The sequence below is a fragment of the Protopterus annectens genome, chromosome 10.part0 (assembly GCF_019279795.1).
Source record: "Protopterus annectens isolate FY-2018-M chromosome 10.part0, PAN1.0, whole genome shotgun sequence".
In the NCBI taxonomy this organism is placed as follows: Eukaryota; Metazoa; Chordata; order Ceratodontiformes; family Protopteridae; genus Protopterus; species Protopterus annectens.
In genome coordinates, this window is record NC_056744.1 from 295736994 (window position 1) to 295754978 (window position 17985).

The 17985-nt window shown below is 43.8% G+C and overlaps 1 protein-coding gene across 2 annotated transcripts in view; it reads left to right on the plus strand.

The window, feature by feature from the left end:
• LOC122813052 (cholesterol transporter ABCA5-like) overlaps window positions 1–17985 on the plus strand; it is a 2390735-nt gene that overhangs the window by 118549 nt on the left and 2254201 nt on the right. The gene's annotated exons all lie outside the window — the stretch shown is intronic.

Below are 17985 nucleotides of genomic sequence, written 5' to 3' on the forward strand. Positions count from 1 at the left end.
AAAAAAAGATGCGTGAGCCACGTGCACAGGCCGCTATGCCTAAAAAAACAGATTATCAAAGTACCTTATTACCTTGATCAGGGGTTCCCATCCCCCTCCTGATAAGAGGCCTAGGCAAGACACTGATTATGAATCTTCAGATCAGGTTTCTATTTCTTCTGATCAGAAATTATCTATACCTCCCTATGAGGATACTGATGCAGAGGAGTCTATACCATCTGCCTCACCTCCTGAGGATTATTCATTTGGAGAAACCTTGCATACTTTGAGGGAGCATTTTCAGTGGGAGAGTCAAGATTTCTCAGAATCAAAAGAGGCTCAGGGATTTCTTTCTCCCTCAGCACAGGCCTTTAGCCATACTCCCTGTTTTAGACATTGTGGATGATGTGTTTTTGGAGTTGAGCTTGTCCCCTGACTCTCCCAGCAAGCCTGACAGATATTAGTGTCCTTGACTCCCACACATTTTTATTTAGAAACCCTGCTGCTGATCCTGAAACTATTTCACAGGGTCCAAAGGGAGTTAAGGCCTCAACAGCAAAAAATCCTAGCCTCTTTGATAGAGATTCAAGGGCACTGGATAGATGGGGAAAAAGGTTTATACATCTGCAACCTTGACAATTAGGGCCTTAAACTGCCAGTTTCATATGCTCAAGTATCAACAACATGTTATGGGATTGCTAAAACAGAAAATGATGATTTCTGAATGTTCAGAAAATAAAGAATTGCAGGAATTATTGCATGCAGCTGAACAGGTTGGAAAGCATACTTTGCAATGTGGTTTTGATTCCTTAGAGGCCTCCTGCAGGGCCGCAGTTACTGGATCTGTGATTAGGAGGCATGCCTGGCTAAAAGAGCAAAATTTGCCTGATCGTGTTAAAGCTAAATTACTGGATGCACCTTTACAGCATGATACTCTGGTATTAAGGCAGAAGAGGTTTTAAAGAAAATGGAAGACAAAGCTAAGTCTATGCAAACTGTAAAAGACTTAGTGCAGCCACCAAGATTCAGTAGACACTGGCCTACAATAAATTGGTCCTTTCCTGTGTCAGACAGAGCTCAAAGGGGCAAATCCAGATGCCCTAATGGTTCCAGATACTATGCACAAGATTCTTACAGGTCAAAGCAATGGGGTGCTTCTACCTCCATATCTGGAGGAGATAAAGCGCAAACCTACAGAAAACAGTACCAATGATTTCCCTCTGCCTTCACCAAGCACTTACCTTTTGGCAGCACCCTTAGGGGGAAAATTAGCACTTTTTGCTCAAAATTGGCAGTTAATAACCCAGGACAAGTGGGTGCTAAACATAGTATCACAGGGATACAGATTCCATTTCCATACTCTGCCAATGGCAAACGGTTGGCCGGATCTGCCAAAAAAACAATGGGCAGAGGCTCAAACAGGTTACGTCCCTCATGGATATGGGGACCATTCAGCCAGTACCAGAACAGGAAAAAGGACAAGGTTTTTACTCAAGACTGTTCTTGGTACCTAGAAAGGACAAGGCCTGTCGGACAATACTGGATTTATCAATTTTGAACACATACTTGGACATTCTAAAATTCAAAATGCTCACTTTGCAGCAGCTTCTGCCCATGCTGGGCAAGAATGCTTGGCTGGTGACATTAGACCTAAAAGGAGGCATAACTGCATGTCCCAATAAGGCAGTCGTGCAGAAAATACCTCTGATTCAAGGCTGGCTTAATGCATTACCAGTTCTCTGCACTGCCCTTTGGCTTATCTACTGCACCCAGGGTCTTTACAAAGTGCCTGGCACCAGTAATTGCTTTTTGAAGACAAAAAGTATACAAATATATCCTTACTTGGATGACTGTCTTATTCAAGCAGAGAACAAGGACATTCTTCTTCAACACCTGGCGTTTGTGAAAAGGCTTCTAACATGCCTAGAGTACACAATAAACGAAAAGAAATCACAACTGGTACCCTCTCAAAAGATAACATTCCTGGGAGCAAGCTTGAATACAACTGCCCAGATGGCTTACCTCACATCAGACAAACAAAGGCAACTGACTACTTACTTCAAACTGGCAACAAAACCCCAGTTATCTGCAAGGCAAACTCTGCAGGCTTTGGGCTTCATGGCGTCCTGCATCCTGATTCCATATGCAAGACTGCATATGAGGAAACTTCAGTGGTACCTAAAAGGTTTATGGAGTCAACATTGTCACAGTCTGGAAACAGTGATTCCTCTCATTCCCTGCCTACAACAGGAGTTTCTATGGTGGGCAAAGGCATGTCACCAAAACATGGGATGGGCCTTCTCTCTACCCCCTGCCAGCCAAACCTTAACGGACTCAGATTATGCCTGGGGGGTCCACATGGTGGGAAGATGCATTCAGGGCATATGGACCCCAAAACAAATGCATCTACATATCAACCAAAAAGAGATGCTAGCTGTTCAAAATGCCCCGACAGCCTTCAAGGACTTACTTCATCCAGGACAACTACTGATAAAGACGGACAACACCACGGTTATGTGGTATATAAACAAGCAGGGGGGCATGCACTCATACCCCCTTTGCAGATTAGCCATGGCACTGTGGGACACAGCTTTGACATACCAAGTACATCTTCAAGCTCAGTTCCTGCCAGGAAAACAAAATACGCAGGCAGACTATTTAAGCAGAAACCTTATGGACCCTCACGAGTGGAAACTAGATCCACAAGTCTTCAGCATGATAGCAAAGAAATGCGGACATAGATCTATTTGTCTCCCCTCAAAATTATCAATTGAAAAGATTCTGCACAAGGACTTATCACAGAAAAGCATGGAAAGTGGACGCCCTATCCTTCAGTTGGAAAAACCTATCAGTTTACGCCTTTCCTCCTCTGCCTCTTCTTCCCAGGGTCCTACTAAGTCAGACAAGAGAAACCAAAGATGATACTAATTGCCCCGGACTGGCCTCCGCCAATACTGGTACCCAATCCTAAGGAACTTGTCTCAATACCCAGCTTGGACCTTACCTCAAAGACGTCAACTATGTCCCAGCAAAACAATCAGATCCTGCACAATCAACTCCAGACACTGAACCTGGCAGCATGGCTGATCATGTAGTTATACAAACAACACCTCTCAGTAAAGCTGTGATGGATGTCATTTTGGAAGCCAGAAGGCCTAGTACTAGAAAATCTTTTGCTGATGAATGGAAGAGATTCTATGCTTGGAATCGGGCACAAGGAACTAATACAGCAGAACCAAATATTCCTCAGATATTGCAATACTTGACTGAGATGCTTGACAAAGGCCTTTCTTTCTCATCCGTTAAAATCCATGCCTCTGCCATTTCGGCTCATTACAATACAGAGCCACCGGTCTTTTCTCATCCTTTACTAAAGCAGTATCTTAGAGGAGCTAAAAATTAAGGCCTCCTAGAAGATCACCAATACCTGCATGGGACCTCAATTATGTGTTGGAAAAGCTCACCCTGCCTCCATTTGAACCAGCTGCTACTGCTGATAATAAAGTTCTTATGGAAAACAGCTCTGCTACTAGCAATTACTTCAGCAAGAAGAGTCTCAGAGCTACAAGCCCTCATGGCTGTGGAGCCTTTTATCATACTTTACCCAGACAGGGTGTCTCTGAGGACAAGTCCTTCATTTATGCCTAAGGTGGTTTCCAGTGTAGCCCTTAACCAAACTATTCATCTGCCAACCTTTTATCCAAATCCGCAGAACAAGGGGGAGAGAATTCTGCATTCCTTGGACATACACAGACCGCTACGATTCTACTTGAGCAGGACTAAGCTCTAAGAAAAACTGAGCAATTACTAGTGACATATGCTACAGGATCAGAAGGAAAGGCAATTTGAAAGCAGACTATTTCAAAGAGGATAAGCCACTGCATTCGTTTCTGATACTTGCACCATGGCAAACCTGTGCCTAATGGGCATTGGGTCTCATTCCACCAGAGCTGCAGCTATTTCAGCAGCCTTTCTCAGAGGAGTACCAACCCAAAGACATTCTAGAGGCTGCTACTTGGACTTCTGTTCACCTTTACAAAGCATTATCATTTGCCTCTCTACCTAAGTCCAAGGAAGGCTTTGCCACTGTAGTTCTGCAAGGCCTTATAGCAGCACCTAATGCTGTTTAGCTCCAGCCTGCCATCCATAGCATTGGGATTCTCCCAAATGTAATGACTAACAGTGAAACACGAAGAACATAGTACAGTTGTGTACACTTAGCATAAACGTAGATGTTCGAGTGTATTCACTGTTGCAGTCCAGGTTACCCACTCGCTATCCCCCTTTCATTCTGGAGTTTCTTTCCTTCTCTTATCTTCTACAACCTATGTGGTGTATTTGCTTGTAGATGAAGGTACAGTTTGTACTGATGCATCTGAGGCAAGAAAAACTAAAGAAAATGGCATCGGCTGCTTGTTTTATACCACTGATGACCTGACTACATGGAAGAGGAGACTGCAACCGATGCAGGACCCAAGATTTTGGAATTCAGGCCGACTGAGGGCAACCTGCCAGCAGATTACCCAAATGTAATGACTGCAGCAGTGAATACACTCTAACATCTACATTTATGGTAAGTGTACACAACTGTACTTTTTAGAAGCCCTGCTGGATGTCTTCGCCATTTTTCTTTTAATCTGGAGTCTTCTCCTAGCTGTTCTGTCGTTTGACAGATCTTAAATTCTGAGCTTTGGCCAGCTAAGACCTACATGAAATCAAATAAACTGGACGTATAAGTGAATTTAAGTAAATCTTTATCTGCACTTTTTTTTCAAATAATACAGCATTTAAATTGATTTATTTGTGTTGCATTGAATACTGTCTAGCTGGAAGTTGTGGTTTCAGTTAGTTCTTCACCCACCCTCCCTGCTTTTGTTTTGGTGTTAATCTTGGTGGCTTTGAGATTGCCTGCCCCTCTTGTAAATTTGAATTTGTATACTCCTCCTGGGCCCATCTCATTTGCTCACTCCAAAAAAAAAAAAAAAAAAAATTTGCACTTTTTTTCATCTGCTTTTACTGTATTTGTGTTTCTTCCTAATTTATTTTTCTTTTGCGTCATCTTAAAAGTATTCAATTGTATTTATTACTGCTTGGTGTAGCTATCATTCTAAGCCTTTTGGTTTAAGCCCTTGGGCTTCAGACCAGTTGTTTTACATTAAGGTTTGTGGTCTGCACTGTTGCGGCAGGACAGGTAGCTTACATCCTTCTAAGGTGGGAACTGCTGATTGAAGGCTCAGTGTCTGTTATTCTAAAAGTGTATTGGTTCTGGTTTAAGCACTTGGGCTTCAGGCCAGTTATTTTACATTAAGGTTCGTGGTCTGCACTCTTGTGGGAGGAGAGGCGGGACTCTGCCCTTCTGAGCTGGGAATTTCTGGTTAAAGGCTTATAGTGCCTGCATATTTGAACTGTTTGTTATTGAAATTGGTGCGCCTTGTTTGCTGTAGCATAGACTAGATCCTGGCCTGCTGAATCTAGCTTTTTTTGCATAACTTGAGCACTAATCCAGGCCTTCTTTTTTGGAGAAGGTTCCCCTGCACCCCAGTGGCAGGAATGTGCAGTTAGAACTTGTCTGAAGACTACCGGAACAGGGCTCAGTTTTGAGATTTTTTTACTGGTTAATTGAGTAATTTGTTTAAAAGCCTTTTCTGATTGCTTGTAGTCATCTAAAGCTGTTTGTGTATTTTTTACTGTTTTTGCTGTGTTTCCCACCTTTCTAAGCTAGTATGTTCCAGTTTTCAGGCTAGTGCTGAATTCAGGGCTGTGTTACAATTTTCTGAGTTGCCCATACCTTACTTGGATAGAGGGAGGTTTCTATGTTTACCTGTGAGAGAGGGAGCTTTGAGCAGCCATCTGTCCCTGGAGGAGTGGTTCCAGTCCAAAAGTAGTTTATAGGCCATTTTGGGCTAATTTCTGTCTTTCATTTCCCTGCTGTAAAAACCACATTTGCACGGTTTTACACGTCCGTCAGTGCCGGTTAGCTAGGGCTAAATTTACCCCGGGTCCACCAAGTCTCCTCTTCAGTAGTCTAACTCTCAACCTAAGCACTTAAAAAGCATCCTACAGTCCAGCACTTGCTCAGACCTAATAGCAAGCACTAATATACCCTGACACTCGATTGCCCAGCAGGGCAAGGCTCATTATTCACCCCTCACCAACCAAGCGACTAAGCAGCTCACCCTACTAGTCAGGCATGACCAAAGGGCAATTTCAGGTATACTCTCCAGTCCAGTTTGTGAACCTGGGTATCCTGAGGCAATGTTACAACTGCCTCATGTACACAGACAACTCTCTCCTCCTACCACAAAACATTAACATATGCGAGAGATGCAATTATATAGCTAAATTGGAGGCTAAGCTCTCTCCACCCAAGACTGGAACAGGCAGTCATGAGGAGAAGGTTAACACTTTCACCACACCTCCAGCCTCACATAGACATACTAAACCAGCATTGGCAAAAAATACACACAAATACATGAAGTCATACTCGGAGGCTTTAAATAAAAACCTGCAAAAGCATCACAGACCTCCAAAGCAGACACCCAAAAAACCTGCACCTCCCGTCGCAAACCAGACAACACATAAAACACAAAATCAGTGTGCCGCACAGTTACAGCCCTTAAGGCAAAATAACATACCTAACAGACTAGTAATAGTCGACTCTATAGTCAGGCACACTGACGTCCCACTCACTAGGCTGGACAAGGTGAAGGTTATGTCGGGAGCCAGAATCCGCCACATAACACAAGCACTCGGGTCACTCCAGAACAAGTACAAATATGACCCTTTCGTTGTTCATGTTGGTGTGAATGATCTGAGATGTACCTCCCTGGACTACATGAAAAGAGACATGGAAGAGCTCTCTGATCATGTAGCCCAGACGAGTATGACCCAGAGTAGCATCCTGCCCTCACCAAGAATGATACCACAGTATAAAGAAAAAATGATCAATTTCAACAATTTGCTAAGCTTCTGGTGTCATTCAAAGTGGATCCAGTGTCTGTCAGCCTGGGACGACGTGCTCGACAGGCCTCGTTGCTTCGCAAGAGACTGCTTGCACCGGTCACCCCTAGGCTTTCGAATACTGGCCAAGGCTCTTGCTGCCCCCATAGTGCCTTTTTTAGGCAAGGCTCAAAAGTCAAACCCACCTCCGTAAACGGCACAAAAAAAAAAAAAAAAAAAAAAAAAAAAAAATGATGGTTATGCTAACGCCAGGAGTTTAAATCTCAAAGTGCACGTGCTCGAAGCACTCCTCAGTATGGAGAACGTCGACATCTGTGCAGTAACTGAAACCTGGTTCAAGGCTCCACAGAGCACCCCAGCACTACTGGGCAACAACTCATACCACACATTTCGGCCACAGAACATGGACCGTAACACAAAAGGAGGGGGTGTATCCATATTCATAAAGGATACCTACACCTCCAGGTTAGTGGCGCAGCATGATATCTCCAAGATCATCCATGTGGAACTAACATCAGGCAAATCTGCAATGCAAATTGTGGCCTGCTACAGATCACCCTGTATGACCTAGGACCACCAGTCCGCCTTTCTGGAGACGCTGGAAAACATAAAGGTCCTACTGAACACCCTGATATTGGGCGATTTCAATTACCCTACCGTTAACTGGGAAAACTATTAAAGTACAAACTCCCAGGTCCAGCACTTCCTGGAATTTATCACCTCAAATGCCCTGGATCAGCTGTTAAATACTCCTACCAGAGGTGAAAACCCATATTGGACGTGGTCATTACCAACATGGGAAACAGGTGTTCCACACCACCGGAGGTCAACCTGTCACTGGTTAGATCAGACCATAAACTATTCACTCTGGATATCCACACCACACCACCACCTCCAACCAAGGAAACCACAGTGAAAAACTTTTCTATAGCAAACTTCACCTTACTTAAAACAGAGGTGGTAAGTTTCACAGCCCCCACGCTAAAGGATAACAGTCTCCGAGATGCAGGAACCTTTACATATTCACTCTATGAGCACCTACAAGGATGCATGGATCGTGCCACCCATAGCAAAACCAAGACTCACTCCCCTAAGAGAAGGAAACCAGTCTGGTGGACCCCTGTCATAAACTGGCTGTACAATAGGAGGAAACTAGTTCAGAAGGAAAGACATCCCTTATCGGTAAGAAACTAAGGTCCCTCATAAAATCCTCCAAGGCTAACTTCAAAAGATAAATAGCCAAGGATTCGAAGGATGACCACAAAGCCTTCTTTAGCCATGTCAAGAATCTAAGTGGCAGCTTGCAGATATGCTCTGAGCTAGTGCAGAATAGCACAAAATATACTGAACCAACTGATATTGCCAATATCCTGGCAGATTCAGTGCAAACTTCACCCCCAAAAGGGCCCACAACAATACCGGAAAAGTGTAGTGTCCCAGAAATCGGACGCGCAGGTGAAAACAGCCCTTTCAAAAGCCAAAAGCACAGCATCAATGGGGCCATATGGTGTCCCAGGATGCGTCATGCTTGAACTACAGACTGAACTAATCCCCCACCTAAACACCCTGTTCAACCTCGGCCTCTCCACAGGCTACGTGCCCATAGAATGGCACACAGCAACGGTTATTCCGCTGCACAAAGGAGGGGGCCACAACTGACCCTGGTAACTATCGCCCCATAAGCTTGACTAGCCTGGTCTGCAAGGCTATGGAGCGCATCATCATGGACCTCCTTAACAAAGACATTGGGAACCTCCAAACACTTGACCTGACCCAGTTCGGCTTTAAGGGCAGATCATGCCTACTAAACCTGGTTGACTTCTTTGAGACAGTCACCAAGGCCATAGTTGAGGGGAAGGTAGTTCACACAGCCTACCTTGACCTCGCCAAGGCTTTTGACACCATTCCCCACTTGGGAATTATAGAAAAACTCATCAGCCTGAACATAAGCCCCTACGTCACGAGATGGGTTGCCAACTGGCTTACAGACAGAACTCACACGGTAAGAATAGCAGGCTCCAGGTCCGCCTCTAAACCATTCACAAGTGGTGTCCCACAAGGCTTGGTCCTGGGACCCCTACTGTTCGGCATATACTTCTCAGAAGTACAGGCAAACACAGGAGGACTACAGCTAACCAAGTTTGCCGATGATTTCAAACTGGGAGCCATAATTGACTCTCTGGCTGACATGGACATTCTCCAAAAGGGCCTTACTGAAACGGACACCTGGTATCAAAGTCGTGGTCTCAAGCTAAATGCCAAAAAATGCATAGTCATCCTGTTTGGGAAAAACAAAACACCCATGAATTACCACATAGGTGGCAGCCCCCTTAATAAAGAAGAGGTAATAAGAGATCTGGGGACCCAGGTAGATAGTAATCTCTCCTTTGACAGTCATATTGCCAAAGTAGTTAGGAAATCCTTCTATGTAGCCCATCTACTTACTAAAGGGTTCGCATCTAGAAATAGAGGTTATAGTGCCCCTCTACTCGTCACTCATCAGACCCATCATAGAGTACAATGCCCCGTTTGGAATGTACCTCACAAGACCCTTCCAACAGCTGGAAAGACCACAAGTGCCTCAAACATATGTCCTATGTAGCCCGACTGGAATAACTCCAGCTGTACTTGGTGGCATATCACTTACTCAGAGGTGATCTCTGCTTGACTTACAAAGCCATGTCCAACTCAGAATTGATGGACATGCTCCACCTAAAGAAATCCGTCACTGCGAGCCACTCGCTGTAGTGAGCTAAACCTCACCACAACAATAAATAGAACATGCTGGAGGGATAGATTCCTGTCAGACTCCCTATGCTTTGTAACAAAATTCCTAACTGCATTAGGCAGATCCCCTCACTAACACTTTTTTCAAGAGAAACCTTGACAAGTGGATGGGTAACAGGAAGTACACCCCTGGGATCACTTCATTGGCACTTCTTGACAGAGGCTCAGTTAATCAATGGGGTGGCGAAAGCTGACACTCTGGCTATGCTTATAAATGCCCTCAGGCAGATAGCCTAGTACCTACCTGTGAACCTGTAAAGGTGCTGGAGTTGTACAAGAATCCTTTCTCAGATCCTTCTGTCAACACCAACTGAAAAGACTTCTGAGGTCCTGTCTTCCTCTAATGTTTTGCCTACAGGTAAAGGTAGCAGCTATTGTTATAACAAAAGTGTTCTGCTACTATAGCTTTTAGAGCTATAAATTAGCAAGCCTGCACAATTGGGTACCTTTTGTCTAATCTGGTTAACTTGGGTAAGTTTCTTTCTGGCACTTTGTTCAGAAGGTAAATCTTCTGCACTCTGTTAGTTCTGCCTCTGACGTGGCTAGACATTTTAAATGTAGTTATGCTGCTGTAGTTGCCTCTTTTAGGGCTGTAGCCTTTGATTCAAATCTTAGGTTTTCATGGCTTATGCACTCAGGCAATGGCTGAAGTCTAAAAGTTAAAATGCTGCATTCTCCTTTGGTTCTGCTGCAGAAAAGCTAAAATGCTGGATTCTGCTGCAAAACTCTTGAAATCATTGCAGGCAAAGTGTGCAAGGTCATGCAGGATCTAAAAATGAGTCTTTCTTTTCCCTGTGCCTAAATTTCAGAGAATTCTGCATTAGTATCTGAAAATTTCTCCGAAGGGTAAGAGACGAGAGAAGAGTAGTTCAGGAAAGGGTTCAACAAAGTTCCAGAGGCATTAAGCCCTCCTTTTAGGACAGTCACCTGCCTTGTGATTATTTGCCTCCTTTTCCATATTGCACCTTTTCTTATCTTTTGCAAGGATAGGGTTAGTCTCCATCTCATCTCTTACCCTTCTGATTTACCTTCTTATTCACTCATTCTTACTTTTGCCACACGTGCAATAAATGGTAAATGTTTCATCATAAAACTAAGCTTATATCAATGTATGTTTTGACGATGATTGTAAAATGTTATGATACCTAACTGTTTGTAAATATGTTCACAAGAATCCTGCATTGACTGTACCATCTACACTGAAACAGTCATGCAGTTCAACCTGTTCTTTGTATATCATCTATTTGTTTAACATCATGTAATTGCCTTGACACTTCACATTTGAGTTTAACATAATCTGTATATTGTACTATGTCTTTTATGTGGAGCTTTTCTCCCCGGGCCTCTGCTGAAAAAGGACATGTGTCCAGTTGGACTTTCCCAGTAATCAAATGTAAAATAAAATAATGCTTTTCTGTCCAAAGTGGTTAATGAGCTTCCCTTGAGTCAAATCATTAACTTATTTGCCTTTTTTCCTTGCCCTCAGAATTCAGGAACAGTGATCTACATTTGTTGAATGTCCATAGGCAGCTTAGGTTAGGCTCTGATTAGTTTGTCTTTCTAGGACAAAGGCATGTTTGCTTCTGTTAATAAACTGTTTCTAATGGCTTTTCTGGTGCTTGTTAAACTATTTCTAATGGATTTTCTAAGAAAAAGGTCTGTGTGCTTCTGTATTTCTAATGGATTTTCAAGGCTATCTTTCTATGATATACAGGATGTTCTTCATTCCACATTGCTGCAGTCCTAACTATTGGGGTAGTCCGCTGTCCAGTCGGCCCGAATACCAAAGTATATGGCTGACGTCGGTCACGGCGCATTAGACTGACGTCAGTACGTCAGGGTACTAATGCGCATGACCGACGTCATATCCTCAGTCTTTTTTGCCGCATGGTCCGATGCAGAAGCTGTTTTTGCGAGTGCAGGTTGGCGTTCTGAAAGTTTCTGAAGTCAGAGTTTCAGACCGAATCAAAGTTGGCTAAGTACCCCGTTGGGGAATATTTTGTTTTTTCTTGCCTCAGTATTTAACCGGATGTCAGAAAAAGTGAATAACTGTATTTCTTGTGGGAAACAGATACCTCATAGGGATTACCATACTTTGTGTATACCTTGTTTAGGGCCTGAGCACGACGTTGTTGGATGCCGCTCTTGTGCTAGGTTTAACAAACGCACTATTAAGAGAAGGTTAGACTGTGCCAGGTTAGTGTTTGGGAAGCGTTGTAATTATAAAATGCCGCCGGATGCTCCGGCGCCGCTTCAGCCAAAAGCGCAAGGACAAAGCAGGAAGCCTAGAGTGGAAGAACCGACAGTCCCGGACGTCGGTTCTTTAGAAAACTCAGTGGAGCCGGAGGTTCTGCCAGGAGTTTCTTTGGAGTCTCAGGGAGAAACTTTACTGTTACAGGATGTATCTCAGGAAGTAGGCCAGCCTGAAGGGGCTTCTCAGGTGGCTGTTCTTCCCTCTCTTCCTAAGGTGGTTAGGGCCTCGCCTTCTGTTTCTAAGGCTTCTTTAAGAGGCAGGCCTGCTTTAGCTTCAGTGGGGGTTTCTCCGAGTGTTTCAGGGTCTTTGCCTAAGAAGCATATGCTAAAATGGCAGAGGATTTGATTACAATGATTAGAGGTTCTATGCCCCCTCCTGATAAGAGGCCTAGGGTGGAGCCTGAGTTTGAGAGTTTTGAGCAATGTTCGGAGGCTTCTGAGTCTTGACTGAAGACTTGCAGGAGTATCCTCCTTATTCTGATTCTGATGTGGATGATTCTACTCCTTCAGCTTCGCCTCCTGAGGATTTTTCATTTTCAGAGACTCTGCATTCCATGAGGGAGCATTTTAAATGGGAAGGTCAAGATTTCTCTGATTCCAGGAAGAGGCTTAGAGAATTCTTGTTTTTACCCCAGCATAGGCCTTTAGCTATACCGCCTGTTCTGAATGTGGTAGAAGATGTTTTGCAGAGGCTTCCCTGAATCCTGACTCTTTGCCCCCTGCCCCAGTTAAGCCGGATAGGTACTATAGGGTGCCTGAGGCCCATAAGTATCTTTTTAAGAGTCCTAGGGCAGACCCAGAAACTGTCTCTCAGGGGCCTAAAGGTGTGAAGGCTTCTGTGGTTAAAAATCCTGTTCCTTCTGATAAAGAGGCAAGGGCTTTGGATAGATGGGGAAAGAAAGTGTATACTTCTTCCACTTTAGCCATGAGGGCGTTGAATTGTCAGTTTCATATGTTAAAATATCAGAATTATCTCCTTTCACAATTGAAGTCTAAGGTGGATGCTCTGGCTGAAGGTATTGAGTGTAAAGAATTGCTGGATTTAGTTCATGTTTCTGAACAGGTGGGTAAGCATTCCTTACAGTGTGGTTTTGATGCTGTGCAGGCCTCCTCGAGGGTGGCTGCTACTGGTTCTGTTCTTCGTAGGCATGCCTGGTTGAGGGATCAGAACTTAGCTGAGCATGTTAAGACAAGGATTTTGGATGCTCCTTTACAGTCTGATGTGTTGTTTGGTTCGCCTGTGGAAGCAGTTTTAAAGAAAATGGAGGACAAGGCTAAGTCTATGCAAACTGTTAAGGATTTTTTGCAGGTGCAGCCTCTGAAGTTTAGTAGAAATTGGCCTGCTAAAGGGTGGACTTATCCTGCTTATGATTCCCAGTCTAGGGGTAGGTCTAGACGTGGTAGAGGCAGAGCTCAAGGTTCTTTTAGGCCTAGGACAGGGAGTTCACCTGCTCAGACTTCTGGTGAGGGCAGGGGTCAGTCCTTTCGTAAGCAGACCCAATGACCTGCCTTTTCAGCTGCCAGTACATTCTCGCCTGGCAGCACCTTTGGGAGGAAGGCTGTCTCTTTTCAAAGAAAATTGGGATTTAATTACCCAAGACAGATGGGTTCTGGATATCATTCACCACGGTTACAGGTTTTATTTCCATACCTTGCCTCCTTTCAAAGGCATGCCAGACATTCCTCCTCTACAAAGAACAGAGGCTCACAAGCAAATTTCTCTGTTGCTCCAAATAGGGGCTATTCAGTCAGTTCCTGTGCCAGAAAGGGGCCTAGGATTTTATTCTCGCCTGTTCCTAGTACCAAAAAAGGGGAACACGTGGAGACCAATTTTGGATTTATCTATCCTCAACACTTATCTGGACATTCCCAAGTTCAAAATGTTGACGTTACAACAACTTTTACCTCTGCTGGGCAAAGATCACTGGATGGTAACTTTAGATCTAAAGGAAGCTTACCTTCATGTGCCAATAAGACTAAGTTGCAGGAAGTATCTGCATTTTCGAGCTGGAAATTCTCATTATCAGTTCTCTGCATTGCCCTTTGGCTTATCTACTGCGCCCAGAGTATTCACAAAGGTTCTGGCTCCAGTGATAGCTTACTTCAGGCTAAAAGGAATTCAAATCTATCCTTACTTGGACGACTGACTGATTCTGGCTCGAGAAAAGGAAGACCTTCTACAGCATTTGGAATATGTCATAGCAGTGCTAAGATGCCTAGGGTATTCTGTGAACGAAATAAAGTCCAGTCTAGTACCCTCTCAAGACATGTGCTTTCTGGGTGTGAGACTGAATACAGCAGCCCAGATGGCCTTTTTAACCCCGGACAAACAAAAGAATCTTTCCAGTTACTTCCATCACCTATCTCTTCAGTCCGGGCTGACTGCAAGGACAGTCCTTCAAGCCTTAGGGTTCATGGCATCTTGTATTCTGGTGCTTCCCAATGCCAAACTGCATATGAGGAAGCTACAATGGTATCTCAAAATCTGTGGACACAGCACTGCCAGGATTTGGACACTGTCATTCAAATAATACCTTGCATTCAAAAGGAATTTTTGTGGTGGGCTCAGGAATGTCACCTAAACAAGGGACTCTCTGTGACCCGGCCAGAGGCAAGTCAGATTCTAACGACAGATGCCTCAGATATTGCTTGGGGAGCTCATCTAAATGGAAAGTGGATACAAGACAAGTGGCCTGCCAGACTACAGCATCTACATATCAACATGAAAGAGATGTTAGCAGTCCAGTTTGCATTAATGGCTTTCAAGGAGTTACTTCTTCCAGGGCAGGTGTTGATTCTAACAGACAACACAACTGTCATGTGGTACATCAACAAACAAGGGGAACACATTCTTACCCATTGTGCAGACAAGCAATGATTTTATGGGAGACTGCGCTCAGTTTGCAACTAACTCTTCAGGCAAGGTTTCTGCCGAGCACAGAACTCCTTAGCAGATGTGTTAAGCAGACAAATCATGGATCCCCACGAGTGGAAACTGGATCTTCATGTATTTCAAACATTGACAGTGTCATGGGGAACTCCAGACATAGATCTGTTCGCTTCTCCACTAAACCACCAGCTGCCAAAGTTTTGCACGAAGGATTTCATCACACAGCTTGGAAAGTGGATGCTCTTTCTTTCAGTTGGAAAAATCTTCATGTGTATGCTTTTCCACCTCTGCCTCTTCTCCCAAAGGTGCTTCTAAAGGTCAGACAAGACAAGCCAAGGATGATTTTAATAGCTCCAGATTGGCCTCGGCAGCACTGGTACCCATTACTGAGGAGTCTGGTAAGGAAGCCTCCATGGCCTTTACCCTTGATTCCACACCTGTTGTCTCAGAGGGACGGTCGTCTGCTCAATGTCAAGCTTCACTCTCTTCATCTAACAGCCTGGCATATTCTGTTTTGAAGGACAGCAGGTCTCAGCTTCCTCAGCAAGTTTTAAATGTGATTATGGAAGCCAGAAGACCTAGTACAAGGAAAGTGTACGCAGAAAAATGGAAGAGATTTTTGTTTTGGACTGCAGCAAAAAATTTGGAGATTTCTGAGCCTAATTTGAGTGTGGCTCTTCAATATCTTACTGAGTTATTGGACAAAGGTTTGTCTTTCTCTTCTATTAAAATTCATGCTGCAGCAATTTCAGCTCACTATGATTGTGACCCACCATTGTTTTCACATCCTTTGTTCAAGCAATTTCTTAGAGGGCAAAGAATATAAGACCCCACGTAGAGCTCCTACTCCTGCTTGGGACCTCAATTTTGTGTTGGAGAAACTTACTCTACAACCTTTTGAGCCTGCGGCTACTGCTGAACTGAAATACTTGTCATGGAAGACTGCTTTTTTGTTGGCCATTACTTCTGCTAGAAGGGTTTCTGAGTTGCAGGCCCTTATGGCGGTTGAGCCTTTTTTGATTTTTCATAAGGATAGGGTATCATTACGTACTAATCCTTCCTTTATGCCTAAGGTGGTTTCTAGTGTGGCTTTAAACCAAACTATTCATTTGCCTACTTTTTATGCAGATCCCCAAAATAAAGGGGAAAAGATTTTGCACACTTTAGATGTACACAGGCAATTGCGTTATTATTTAAGCAGGACTAAGGATTTTAGGCAGTCTCAGCAGTTGTTTGTTTCTTTTGCTTTGAGTTCATGAGGGCAAGCCTGTGTCAAAACAAACTATTTCTAGGTGGATTGGGTTTTGCATTGCATTTTGTTATTCCCATCATGGCAAAGAGATTCCAGCTGGGATTAGGCCTCATTCCACTAGGGCTACTGCCACTTCAACAGCATTTCTAAGGGGTGGCAACTAAGGATATTTTGGAGGCAGCTACTTGGAGTTCAGTGCATACTTTCTCTAAGCATTACCACCTTCCTCTCTACTCTAAGTCTAGGGCTGGTTTTGCCACAGCTATTTTGCAAGGCATGTTATCAGCTCCTGCTTCCTTATGATTTGCCAGCCTCCCTTACCTCTGCTTTGGGATTCTACCCAATAGTTAGGACTGCAGCAATGTGGAATGAAGAACATAGTACAGTTTTGTACCTACCATAAATGTAGATGTTCGAGGATCCACATTGCTGCAGTCCAATTTACCCTCCCTCCTTCCCTCTGTGTTTAGGGGTGGTTGTGTTGGTGAGGTTATATTCTGGTACCTTTGTATATATTGTATATATTTTTGGTGCAGGTATGTTTGGTGTTTTTGGTTTTGGCCTTGTCTTTTTAGGGTCTTCTGACATCTGGGGCAAGAAAAGACTGAGGATATGACGTCGGTCATGCGCATTAGTACCCTGACGTACTGACGTCAGTCTAATGCGCCGTGACCGACGTCAGCCATATACTTTGGTATTCGGGCCGACTGGACAGCGGACTACCCCAATAGTTAGGACTGCAGCAATGTGGATCCTCGAACATCTACATTTATGGTAGGTACAAAACTGTACTTTTTGGCTCCAGCTAACACCCATTCAATTAGATCTGCTGCATCTGAAGGGGCTTCCTTTAAAGATTTAGATTCCAAATATATTCATGATGCAGCTATTTTGTCTTTTCTTCACACTTTCACAAAACATTACAAGATTGCATCTTCTCAGAAAAGAACAGAGTTTGCTTGTTCAGTTCTGCTAGGTCTTTTGGACCATAACCTTGTTCAAGGTTCCTCCTTCCTATCTTAAACAAATTTTGTGAATCTCCAGTAGGTACTTAATATTGCAGCAGTGATCACAGAAGGACATAGTACAGTTTTGAATAATTTACCATAACCATAGAAGCCCAAGTGATTATTGTTGCATTATTACAGTCCTCCCATCCTCCAATGTCTTTCTAGTTTAGACAAGGTGGGTCCTTTTGTTTTCCACATCTTTGTGTACATGTGTATATAGTTGCCTCTACTTCTAATTCAGTTGTTAGTCAGGTGCAAGAAAGTCCTGATGTACTTTGTGTGAGTGTACATTCTTTATGCACCTTTGCTGCCATAGGGCTGAGATCTTATGCCAGACACATGGCATTTGGAGATGTTGCCCATGCTCTGGTATGCTGGATAGATGCACTGCTGTCCTTGGCAGGATAACCTCAAGGGCAGAACCAACAGCAGTGTGTTGATCTAGTGGTTAATTATGCCACACTCAGAGCCTGGCGATATAGCAAACCTAGTTCCATCTTTATCCTCCTCCTCACTCTCCAGCCCATCCCCCTTAATACCCTCAATCATAACCCCAACTACTGTAACTAGGGAGCATATATTTGCTGCCAAGAACACAGCCTCAATGGGCCCTGATAACCTACCAGGAAGCCTCCTGAATAGTCTCCGGTACGACTTAACATGAGCCCGGAATCATTATTTAACTGTAGACTTAAAACAGGCTTTGTGAATGGAGGACTGTGATGGTCATCCTCCTTCATAAGGCAAGATCTTCAACAGATCCTGGAAACTCCTTTCTAGCTTCACTTCTGATTCCGTTCTGGTTGTAAATTGCTGTTTCATTTCCATTTCTCTCATACCTGTTATTTCTACAT